The following is a 12,441-nucleotide window of genomic DNA, read 5'->3' as shown; positions in this document are numbered from 1 at the left end:
TATATAAAGTCCGTACTCCTCCTCATATAGAATATCATCCATTTGTGTAGTGGTCTGATATCTGTATAATAAATCCATCCTGAAACCATAGTAGATCATTCAATTCACAATTGATATGACACATGTAGGTGATGGACTTAACCTCTATGGTTAATCCATACCTTAGTCCAATTTAGGTAGGTCTTAGTATTTTGAGCTAAGCCATCCCCAATATGACACCGTCCCATACCGGTTCATATATATACATCCATATAAGTAGGACTTAACCTTTTTATGGTTAATCCAACTCATTCCAATTTAGGTAGGATTTAGTGTTTGAACTTATCCATACCTAGTATGTCACCGTCCCATACCGGTACATACAATCCTCCAGTTAACATAGTTGACAAAACAATATTAGGTAGTCATCAACCACACTCCCCAGTATGCACAAGATAAGTTAACCTATATACATAAATATTAGACATTTAATACAGCCTAAAATCCAACTCCAATAATGTAAATTGCTATAAAAAATTCAAGCATTCGCATTCACCATCATAATCCATGAATTGATACAGTTAACAGAAATTTAAGCATCAATTACACCCAAGCTAAGCACAGGTCATTCTAGTTAATTCACTTTACTTCTAATACCCCAGAAATATGATTTATTATATATACTTAAATCATATTTAACAACCTTGTTAAGCTCCAATATATAAAACTAGCAAATCCTCCAACATAGCATAGTTACTATAACAACACTATATAATTAACTGCCATCCTCCACTTATGCACCAATATGAATTCTTACATATATATCAACATTAGGTATTCACTTCAGAACCTAAATATCATGATCCAATAATTTAAATAGGTAAAATAGGTCATAGCATTTAAATTACACATATAGTCCATAAACTCCTTAAATTGAACATAATTTATAAAAAAAATATATCAACTAATTCCAAATCAAGAATTGATGGTTACAAGCACTTACTATTCTTATACTTTTGTTTAGATATAATTAAACCATAAATTATATATGCCAGAAAAATTCCAAGTTCCAATAAATGGTTTGAATGTTCAAATCAGTTAGCAACTCCCGATTTTTTGTTAAATTTAATTTGCTCCAATCCTTAACCCAATCATGGATTAATATTTTTCATAGTATAACGGGTTTATTCCAGACCCAATAACAATTTAAAACAGCCTAAACAAAGTTCCAAGAACCTATACAGACCAAACAGTGCACAGAAACAAAAATTGGTGCGTTCAACTGAGAGCAAGCTCATTCAAAACAAAGAGCCTGCTCTATTTTTTCAAAAGATCTTGCTCAACTAATCTAGGAGCTGGCTCCACCTTCCTTTGGAGTTGGCTCTAAGGTAGAAAGAGCAGGCTCTTCCTCTTCTTGGAGCCTACTCTTCTCCCCTTAGTTGCCGTCGTCCGTTCTGCTGCTTCTTCTTCGACTGCGGTGTTTTCCAGACCTCTGTAAGGTTCTTAATGGTTGTTCTAGGGTTCAATCTTAGTTCTAGGGTAATCTTAACCCACTGATAAGCAACCACGATCTGAACTAGACACAAGTCTTACAGCAACGATTACATAATTTCTGATAGCAACTTTAGACAACTTACAACAGATTTATTTAGTAAAACTCAAAACTGTTTTAAAATCTTGTTCTAGGGATTAAACTCATTCTCAGAAATAATTCTAAGGCATCCAATCATATTACTAATCTCAATAAAATAGGCTTAAACGTAAAAGACACAGATAGCAGAAAATTAACCAGTATGCAAAATAGTTTACTCACTGAGATCAAATAAATTCATATCTGCATGGAAAACATGTTATTATGTTTGTGTCAATCCGTTTTATCTTTTATTAAAACCCTGAAGTCTAACCAGGCATGCACAGAACACGAATTAAGGGGAAAGAGTAGAACAGAGACTTGCCTGCAATTTCAGAGTTTGAAACTGTAAACCACCATCTCTGAGTTCTCCGTCAACGTTGTCGACTACTGTTTTTCACCTCCGGCGCTCTTGGTTTAATCCAGAAGCAACCCCGTTCTTCCCCTTGAACCTCACTATAAATCCTCAAAGGTCTACTCTCTGTTTTCCTACAATTCCTCACTATTGCACTCTGTATTTTCTCTCTGTTTCTTAGGTACGTGAGAAGAACTTTGTGTACTTTTATAAAACCCTAAACCCGCATTAAATTATATATTTATAGAACCCAAAATCTTAACCTAATTCTAATTCGTTTACCAATAGGAAAACAAAACCCTAACATCCATTCCCTAACTATGTCAGCGACATCCGTGTAAAATAAAACCCCCAAGTTACCATAAAGAAAACAGTACATTAATTAAATAAAGAAATTAAATAAGTACTAAAAAAAAATCAGGTAATAAATTCAAGTTACATAATACTAAGGCAATTAATTTAAATAATATACTTAAAACAATCGCAATTAACATGTAAATTAAATACACACAAATAATAATTAAAACAACTAAGCAACCACAATTAATCAATGAAAAAAAAAAATTAAATTAAATTTCCAATTCTATCCTTTTGAAAAGTAGGGGTATTACAAACTCCAAAGAAGATTGAATCCTAATATGAAGGAGGCGGTTTTGAAGGAAGTTATGAAGTTATTAGATGCGGGAATAATCTACCCCATCTTAGATAGCAAGTCGGTGAGTCCTATTCAGTTAATACCTAAAAAGTTAGGTATTACAGTAGTTGATAATTCTGTGGGAGAATTAGTTCCATAATGCACCACCACTGGATGGCGTATGTGTATTGATTACCGGAAACTCAACTCCGCTACTAAAATTGATCATTTTTCATTACCATCATTGATCAGATTGTAGAGCGATTGGCTGGCCAGAGCTATTATTACTTTTTAGACGGATATTCCGGCTATAATCAGGTGGCCATTGATCCTGAGGATCAAGAAAAAATTACTTTCACTTGTCAATTTGGTACATTTGCATATAGACGGATACCTTTCAGATTGTGTAATGCGCCAGCAACATTCTAGAGGTGTATGATGTCTATATTTTCAGACACGGTTGAGAAGTTTCTCAAGGTCTTTATGGATGACTTTTCTGTTTTTGGGTCCACATTCGTAAACTGTCTCCAACATCTGTCCCTAGTGTTTCAGCATTGTAGGGAAATTAATCTTATCCTTAGTTGGGAGAAGTGCCATTTTATGGTTCAAGAGGGATTGTTTTAGGACATATCATTTCAGAAAGAGGTATTGAAGTTGATAAAGCCAAAGTAGATTTGATCTCTAAATTGCCTCCTCCTACTTCTGTAAGGGGAGTGTGATCATTTCTTCGGCACGCCGGGTTCTATCGACGTTTCATTAAAGATTTCAGCAAAATTTCTTGTCCTTTGTGTAATCTACTTTCAAAGGACGCCTATTTTGTCTTTGATGAATCATGCCTAGAAGCTTTCCATAAGCTTCGCTCTCTTCTTTCTTTAGCTCCTATCATGAATTCTCCAAACTGGGCTCTTCCATTTGAGATCATGAGTGACGCATCTGATTATGCTATGGGCACTCTTAGGAGAATAAGTAGATAAACTTCCTCATGTTATCTACTATACGAGCAAAACTCTTTCAGATGCACAATTGAATTATACCACTACTGAAAAAGAGTTGCATGTAGTTGCCTATACTTTGGATAAATTCAGATCTTATCTGTTGGGTTCTAGAGTAGTGGTCTATTCTGATCATTCTGCTTTAAAACATCTTCTCTCCAAAAAGGAAACCAAACCCCGTTTGATTCGATGGATCCTCTTGCTTCAAGAGTTTGATTACGAAATCTGGGATAAGAAAGGTGGTAGCTGACCATCTTTCTAAAATTCTGATTAAGGATACCTCAACTTCACTTCCAGTTTATGATTCATTTCCAGATGAGCAGTTGTTTGGGGTTTCTCAGATAGATTTGCCTTGGTTTGTTGATATTATGAATTATCTCGCAATAGGCAAAAAAATTTTGTCTTGGTCAAAGTAGGAAAGAAATCAATTCTTCTCTCAAATTAAGATATACTATTGGGAAGATCCCCAACTCTTCAAGTATTGTGCTGATTAAATCATTCGTAGATGTGTTCCTGAGAGTGAGTTTCATAGTATTCTGACCTTCTATCACAGTTTGGCTTGTGGAGGTCATTTTAGTTCAAAGAAAACTGCAGCTAAAATTCTTTAGTATGGTTTCTTTTGACCTTCACTCTTTCAGGATGTATACTTGTTCTATAGGTCATGCCTTCGATGTCAGCAATTATAATCAATTTCCAGAAGGAACATGATGCGTTTAACTCTGATCTTAGTCATTGAGGTTTTTGATGTATAGGGTATTGATTTCATCGGTCCTTTTGTTTAGTCAAATCAAAATGAATATATTCTTGTGGCTGTTGATTATGTGTCTAAATAGGTTGAAGCAATGGCTACTAAAACCGTCAATCATGCAGTCGTGGTTAAGTTCATTTAAATGAACATTTTTAATCAGTTTGGTATGCCACGGGCTATTCTTAGTGATGGGGGTGCTCACTTCTGTAATAGGTATTTTCGTACTTTGGTACAAAAATACTCCAACACTTATAAAGTTACTACTTGACGACGTATGGCCATTCCTTATACGCCAAAATTGATGTAGTGAATGTGCGGTTCAAGAAAAGCCTTTTAGGTCAAATTTAAATTTATAAAAACCACTACCAACACTACTACTAACGTAACAAGAGTGAGTAGGGATCGTCCTAACGGATTATACATGTTGGAATTTAACTTCAACTCGAACGTATCAAAAGAATGCAAAGAGAGATATTGGTTTGATTACACTAAGGTGCAATGAAATTAAAAAGCAAGTAAAATAAACTAATAAGAGATAGGGATTTAAGAGATATGAAGAGAGGACTTAGGGTATTGGAATCACAACTAAGCTCGTGTAATTTACCACTTGCTTTCCATTAATGGGGAATACAATGTTGTGAACAAAATGCGACTACCAATTGCAATATTAAGCATGGACCATCTAATTTATGTATGAATTGTCTACCTAAACTAAGTGTAGCACAACCCATCAATTTTAAGCATGACCCATCTAAGTAGCAACAATTGTAGCACACGTCAATATAAAGAATCATGGAATTTGCAATATTAAGCATGGACCATCTAATTTGTGTATGAATTGTCTACCTAAACTAAGTGTAGCACAACCCATCAATTTTAAGCATGACCCATCTAAGTAGCAATAATTGTAGCACACATCAATCTAGAGAATCATGGAATTTGCAATAATAAGCCATGGAATATCTAAGCAAGCATAGATTGTCTACCTACCTATAAGCATGAATTAAATTGTAGAACAACCCATCAAGCATAAGTATAAACCATCAAATTAATTGACAAACTCATTCAATGAAACCCCATGCTTAGCCATCGCTAGATTTTAAATCAACCACACATAGACATGCAATTAATATAGAAAAACTAGTGCAGAGATTAATTCCCAAATAATCACACATAAGACAACATGTAATCAAATAGAGAATCAATAGAAAGAATTAATCCATATAAATCATGTAAGAAATAATTCATAATTTAATCACACATAGACATGTAAATAAACTAAAGAATTAATAGGAAGAATTAAACCATAGAAATCATAAAAATATACCAAGATTCATGAAATTCACAAGGCTAGAGCACTAATCACAAATATATATATAAATTCCCAAAAATAGAAATACAAGGGTTTAGATTACACAAGACTTAGGGCTCATCCAAGCCCTAAGTGTAGATCTAGCCAATCATGGAGGAGGTGGATGTGGTCATGAAACCCTAAAGGGCAAGCTCCAAACATGGCTCCATCTTCTTCTTCCTCTTCTTCTTCTTCTTCTTTGAAGCTCTAGAGATGGAAAGAGAGTAGATCTAGAGATGGGTTTTTGAGACGTGCCTCCACTTCCCTCTTTTCTTCTAACCCTAATCTCTAATTTGCTAGAGAGAGAAATAAAAAATACAATGTAAAAAATAAAAAGATAAAAGCTTATTTACAAATGGCTCTCTTCCATTTATATAGAAGGTCCTTTTCTTATTCACTAAGTCAGGAATATAACCCCAAAAATATCTAATCCCGTACTATGTGATAGGTGGACTTTTGGGCGCGCATGGAATAAGATAGCTCGCTGCCAGCAATGTTCGATCTATCAGAGAAAAAGTTGGATCGATCAGAGAAGTTAGATCGATCAGAGAAGTTGGATCGATCAAAGAAAAAGTTGGATCAATCCAACTTGGCAGTTTTTCAGCATTGGCCTCCTTTTGGTTCAAATTAGCCGCTTTTTGCTCCGGATCATCAGTAAGACTTAGTTTAACTCCAAAAAGGCCTTAAGAATCCATTTTTAGTTCATTTTAACATTATTGGCCTGAAATAGACAAAAACACAAATAAGTACTAAAACGAGTAAATAAGATAGATAAAGGTCCTAGAACACTCAAGCTTAAGGGGTTTAAAAGTGTACTTTTTAGCGCTCATCATACCCCCAAACTTAAATATTGCTTGTCCCTAGCAATGAACTACAAAGTAACGAAATGAAATGAACAACTAAACAACTATAATTAGAAAGCAATGAAATGATAGTGCCACTTTCGTAGGAAACACGATTGTACTTAGCACATGTAACAAGCCTTTTAAACCCCTAGGTTACCCCTAGTGGACGAGTGAAGTCTCGTGAGGGTTTCCAGAAATAATACCCACAAACATTAAGCTCATTCTCACAAAAGAGACACCAATATTACAAACAAGCATTGGGAGAAAACTACCTTAAGTATGTAATTTTTCAACCCTTTCTAAGCAATCTCCTAAAATCTCAACATCAAGCAAGCAAGTATGGTCCTCCACACATCAAGAAAATGATCATGCAAATCAAAACAACTCTAGAATCCTTTTTGAGTGGACCGGCATCATATGTGTTTCTATCTTAGCCAACTAAAGAATTAATCACATCCTTACCCTCAAACTAGCACACAAATCTAGTACCGATCATCAAGACAAAAAGTGGACCTTTTATTAAAGCTTATTGTTCTAGGTGCGCTTATTCTTTTCACTCATTTTTTTTTTTTTTTTTTAGAGGATCAAAGATGGAAGCATGATCCAATGTATTGATCTATTAAGCTTTCTAGCGATTCATGAGATAGTGCGTTAGGTCAATGACTCCCAAACCGGACGGCTTTAGGGCATTAGGCGTTCAAACACCCCTACGGACTTGTAAGCCCAAATCAACTAGGCTACAAATCAAAACAACCTCCATCTAATCATTTCCCACTTCTTATATTTTTGGGAGAAGTCCTTACTTTTTTTTATTGCTTGTGCAACTTTTTTTTTTTTTTTTTTTTTTTTGTAAGGAAGTTCAATTATTAACCTAGAATTTGGGCCATCCACCTTTCGGCGCGAGAAGTTTAATGCTTGATGAGACTAGAATCCCGGCTACTTAGTGAAAAGGGGTTGTTATCCACCTTTATCAAGAATGAAAGCTTTCAATGCACTACTAGCCTAATTGGGATATAACCAATTCAATAATCAACAAAACATGTACCCCACAAATAAATGCTAGTGTGCGCCTGTGCTAGTGTAGAATCCTAGGGTGAATATCAAAACAATCACAAAATCAGGATGATGTGGACCACAAATACAAGCAAGATATCAATTTTTCAAAAAATTTACTCCTAAATGGCATCCACAAGACATACAAGGACTATTGGACTCTCAAGTCAAGTAATTTTTAAATTTTAAGCAATATAATCCTCAAAAGATCAAAATTATAGCTAATATCAATCCCAAATCTCAATCATGCAATTAAAACTCAACTTTAAGTAGAATACAACAAGACACCTTACCCCCAAACTTAAACCGCACATTGTCCTCAATGCGCAATGAGAACAATGGAAAAGATGGAAAGAGTATACCATGGTGGTGAAAACGTGAAGCCCAGCAATGATCCAATTTGAAAGACGTCTCCCCCAAACTTGGAATCAACAACCTACTTTAATAACCACACTAGCAAAGTCACATCAAATATCAAATGGGATAAGAATAATCAAGCATTCTAAAGCAATATAGCACAAGGTGAAAGAGAGATATGAGATCAAGCCCTAACTAAAGCATAAAGTATGCATGACTACACATAAGGGCACAATGGTGAATTTTTTTATATTTTTCATTTAATGGAAGCTAGTATATACAAAATGCAACAAAAATAAAGAATAAAATGCATGAACAAAATATAAAAAGAAAAATAAAGAAGGTAAAATGCAATGAAAGAATATGTACAATGTAAGAAATGAAAAATAATATGTACAATGCAAGTATATATATAATTTTCTTAGTTTTTGTTTTTCATATATATATATATATTTTTTATGACATAACAAGTATGTACACACACAATAAAATGAAATGAAATAAAGATGCAATAAATGAAAATGCAGTGAAATAAAGACAACATTTTTTTTTTTTCTTTTTATGAAAGAATGTATAATGAAACAAAATACAAGAAAAATAAAGAAATAAAAATGCAAATGAACATAAGCTATACAAAAAATAAAACACACAATATGTCAAGTGGGTGCTAAGTTTAACGTCACAAGCAAGACGGAAAGCTAGATTGAAAAACCGTTTTTTTTTTTTGTTTTTTATTTTTTATTTTTAGACAAAACAAATATGTACACAAACAAAAATAAAAAGGCAAGAAAAAAAAATACAAGAATATAAAGAATGCAAAGAAAAAATAAATTATTTATTTATTTTTTATTTTTCGAAAATAAAAATTAAAAATTAAGAAAAATTAAAGTTAAACAAAATATTTTTGGATTTTTTTTTTTAATGAAAAATAAAATAAAATCAAAGAAATATTTTTGGGATTTGTAATACCCTTAATTTTAAAAGGATAGTCTCGGCATTTTTTAATATTTATTGTATTGCATTTTTATTTATTTTATTGTTTTTATTGCATATTTTTATTTTATTATTTTTCATTTGTTTAGTTGGTTATTTGAAATTTGAATTAAATTGGTTTTATGTGCATTATTTGGTTTATTTAAATTATTAATTGTTGTGTCTATTTTTCGTAAATTATTAAGTGTATTATTTGTAACTCACTGTTTTAAACTTAGGTAATTAACTTACTATAATTCTTGTAATGTTAAAATTAAGTTACGTGAGTTTTTAAATACATTAATTGACTCACAGTTTCTTTTGGACATCACCTAGTGTAGCCGACATAGAATCTAATCGTAGGTTTTGTTATATGGGCCGACTAGGATTAAGATTTGGGCTCTGTCTCTAAAATTACAAGGATTAGGGTTTTAGAGTAAACCTATAAATACAACCATTATGCTTTAGCCTAGGGTTTGCAATCATAATTCATGTTACATACACGTGAAGTTAGTTCATAACACAGAGGGTTGTGAACGGAGGCACTGTAAGAATTGTCAAAGAGAAGAACAGTGAGTACCAAGGGAGGATTTTCGGTGGATTAGACCAGAACCAGAGGAGGTTAGAAGGTAATCAGTGGTTGCCGGAAGTTAGGAAGACGGCGACAAAGTTTTGAGTCCAAAACTGCAGGCAAGTTCTTATCTTCCTCTTTTCCTTTGGCTCGTGTTCTGTGCACCTAGATAGTCTCTAGGGATTAACTAATTAGTAATTGAAACTTATGTGTTTAATGTATGCTTGTTGATGATCTCTTTGCATTGAATTCAAATCTGTCTACAGTTCGTGTATAGTTGCTCCCAGTTCTGTTCATTAAAGCATATTAAAATCTGTTGAGATTTTAGCTATGATTCTTGCTTTCATCTTCTGTAAACGAACCTTGGGGATGTTCATGGGATGATATAAGACTCCTAAGATCAGTTTGTGAAGAGGAACAGAGAGGTTGGAATAGAATTATAGTTTCAGTTTTCTTCTTAACGCGGGTTAGTTCGGTAGCAAATTTAATCTCGGTAATTGATTTTAATTGTTGTTATCAAGCCATTGGGATGCTACTGGGTATGAATATGAGACCTAAGATTAATTTTAAAAACTAACAGAGTGATAGGAATAAACCGGAGAAGGAGCACAAAAGCTGAAACGAAGTACTGGGGACTGAAGGCTCTCAAAGGAGGTGAGAGCCGGCTCCATAGAAGTAGGAGCCGGCTCCCACAACAAGTAGAGCCGGCTCCCACAACAAGTAGAGCCGGCTCCCACAACAAGTAGAGCAGGCTCTAAGGAATCCTAGAGCCGGCTCTAGGCTGAAAGAGCCTGCTCCCAAAATTTGGAGCAGGCTCCCTTTTCATTTTACGTTTTGTTTTAATTTTTTTTAAGTTTTCTACGTACTGTGTTTTACTATTGGAGCATGGGATTTAATCTGTTGGTTCTGGGGTTCCACGGAGAGATTAGAAGGCTGAATTTGGGTGTTATTAAGACCTTAAATTGATTAAGGTTTAATTCTAAATTGTCGGGACAAACAGTGTAAAAATTAAGGCACTTCCTATGTTGTTAACAAATGGAAGATAAATTAATTGCTGAATTAAATTTCAGCAATTTGATGGAATATAATGTGTTTGTAACTCGTTGTTTTAAACTGAGGTAATTAACTTACTATAATTCTTGTAATGTTAAATTAAGTTACGTGAGTTTTTAAATACATTAATTAACTCACAGTTTCTTTTGGACATCACCTAGTGTAGCCGACATAGAATTTAATCGTAGGTTTTGTTATATAGGCCGACTAGGATTAAGATTTGGGCTCTGTCTCTAAAATTACAAGGATTAGGGTTTTAGAGTAAACCTATAAATACAACCATTATGCTTTAGCCTAGGGTTTGCAGTCATAATTCATGTTACATAAACATGAAGTTCGTTCATAACATAGAGGGTTGTGAACGGAGGCACTGTAAGAATTGTCAAGGAAAAGAACAGTAAGTACCAAGGGAGGATTTTGGGTGGATCAGACCAGAACCAGAGGAGGTTAAAAGGTAATCAGTGGTTGCCGGAAGTTAGGAAGACGGCGACAAAGTTTTGAGTCCAAAACTACAGGCAAGTTCTTATCTTTCTCTTTTCCTTTGGCTTGTGTTCTGTGCACCTAGATAGTCTCTAGGGATTAACTAATTAGTAATTGAAACTTATGTGTTTAATGTATGCTTGTTGATGATCTGTTTGCATTGAATTCAAATCTGTCTACAGTTCGTGTATGGTTGCTCCCAGTTCTGTTCATTAAAGCATATTAAAATCTGTTGAGATTTTAGTTACGATTCTTTCTTTCATCTTCTATAAACGAACCTTGGGGATGTTAATGGGATGATATAAGACTCCTAAGATCAGTTTGTGAAGAGGAACAGATAGGTTGGAATAGAATTATAGTTTCAGTTTTGTTCCTAACGCGGGTTAGTTCGGTATCAAATTTAATCTCTGTAATTGATTTTAATTGTTGTTATGAAGCCATCGGGATGCTACTGGGTATGAATATGAGACCTAAGATTAATTTTAAAAACTAACAGAGTGATAGGAATAAACCGGAGAAGGAGCACAAAAGCTGAAACGAAGTACCGGGGACTGAAGGCTCTCAAATGAGGTGAGAGCCGGCTCCATAGAAGTGGGAGCCGGCTCCCCCAACAAGTAGAGCCGGCTCTAAGGAATCCTAGAGCCGGCTCTAGGATGAAAGAGCCTGCTCCCAAAATTTGGAGCAGGCTCCCTTTTCATTTTACGTTTTGTTTTAATTTTTTTTAAGTTTTCTACGAACTGTGTTTTACTATTGGAGCATGGGATTTAATCTATTGGTTCTGGGGTTCCACGGAGAGATTAGAAGGCTGAATTTGGGTGTTATTAAGACCCTAAATTGATTAAGGTTAAATTCTAAATTGTCGGGACAAACAGTGTAAAAATTAAGGCACTTCCTATGTTGTTAACAAATGGAAGATAAATTAATTGCTGAATTAAATTTCAGCAATTTGATGGAATATAATGTATTTGTAACTCGCTGTTTTAAACTGAGGTAATTAACTTACTATAATTCTTGTAATGTTAAATTCAGTTACGTGAGTTTTTAAATACATTAATTGACTCACAGTTTCTTTTGGACATCACCTAGTGTAGCCTACAGAGAATTTAATCGTAGGTTTTGTTATATGGGTCGACTAGGATTAAGATTTGGGCTCTGTCTCTAAAATTACAAGGATTAGGGTTTTAGAGTAAACCTATATATACAACCATTATGCTTTAGCCTAGGGTTTGCAATCATAATTCATGTTACATAAACATGAAGTTAGTTCATAACACAGAGGGTTGTGAACGGAGGCACTATAAGAATTGTCAAGGAGAAGAACAGTGAGTACCAAGGGAGGATTTTGGGTGGATTAGACCAGAACCAGAGGAGTTTAGAATGTAATCAGTGGTTGCCGGAAGTTAGGAAGACGGCGACAAAGT

Source organism: Cornus florida, unplaced genomic scaffold, assembly GCF_030987335.1.
Source record: "Cornus florida cultivar Cherokee Brave unplaced genomic scaffold, ASM3098733v1 CherokeeBrave_3.0.0_Hap2_Chr03, whole genome shotgun sequence".
Lineage (NCBI taxonomy): Eukaryota > Viridiplantae > Streptophyta > Magnoliopsida > Cornales > Cornaceae > Cornus > Cornus florida.
Note: the sequence above shows the minus strand (reverse complement) of the source record.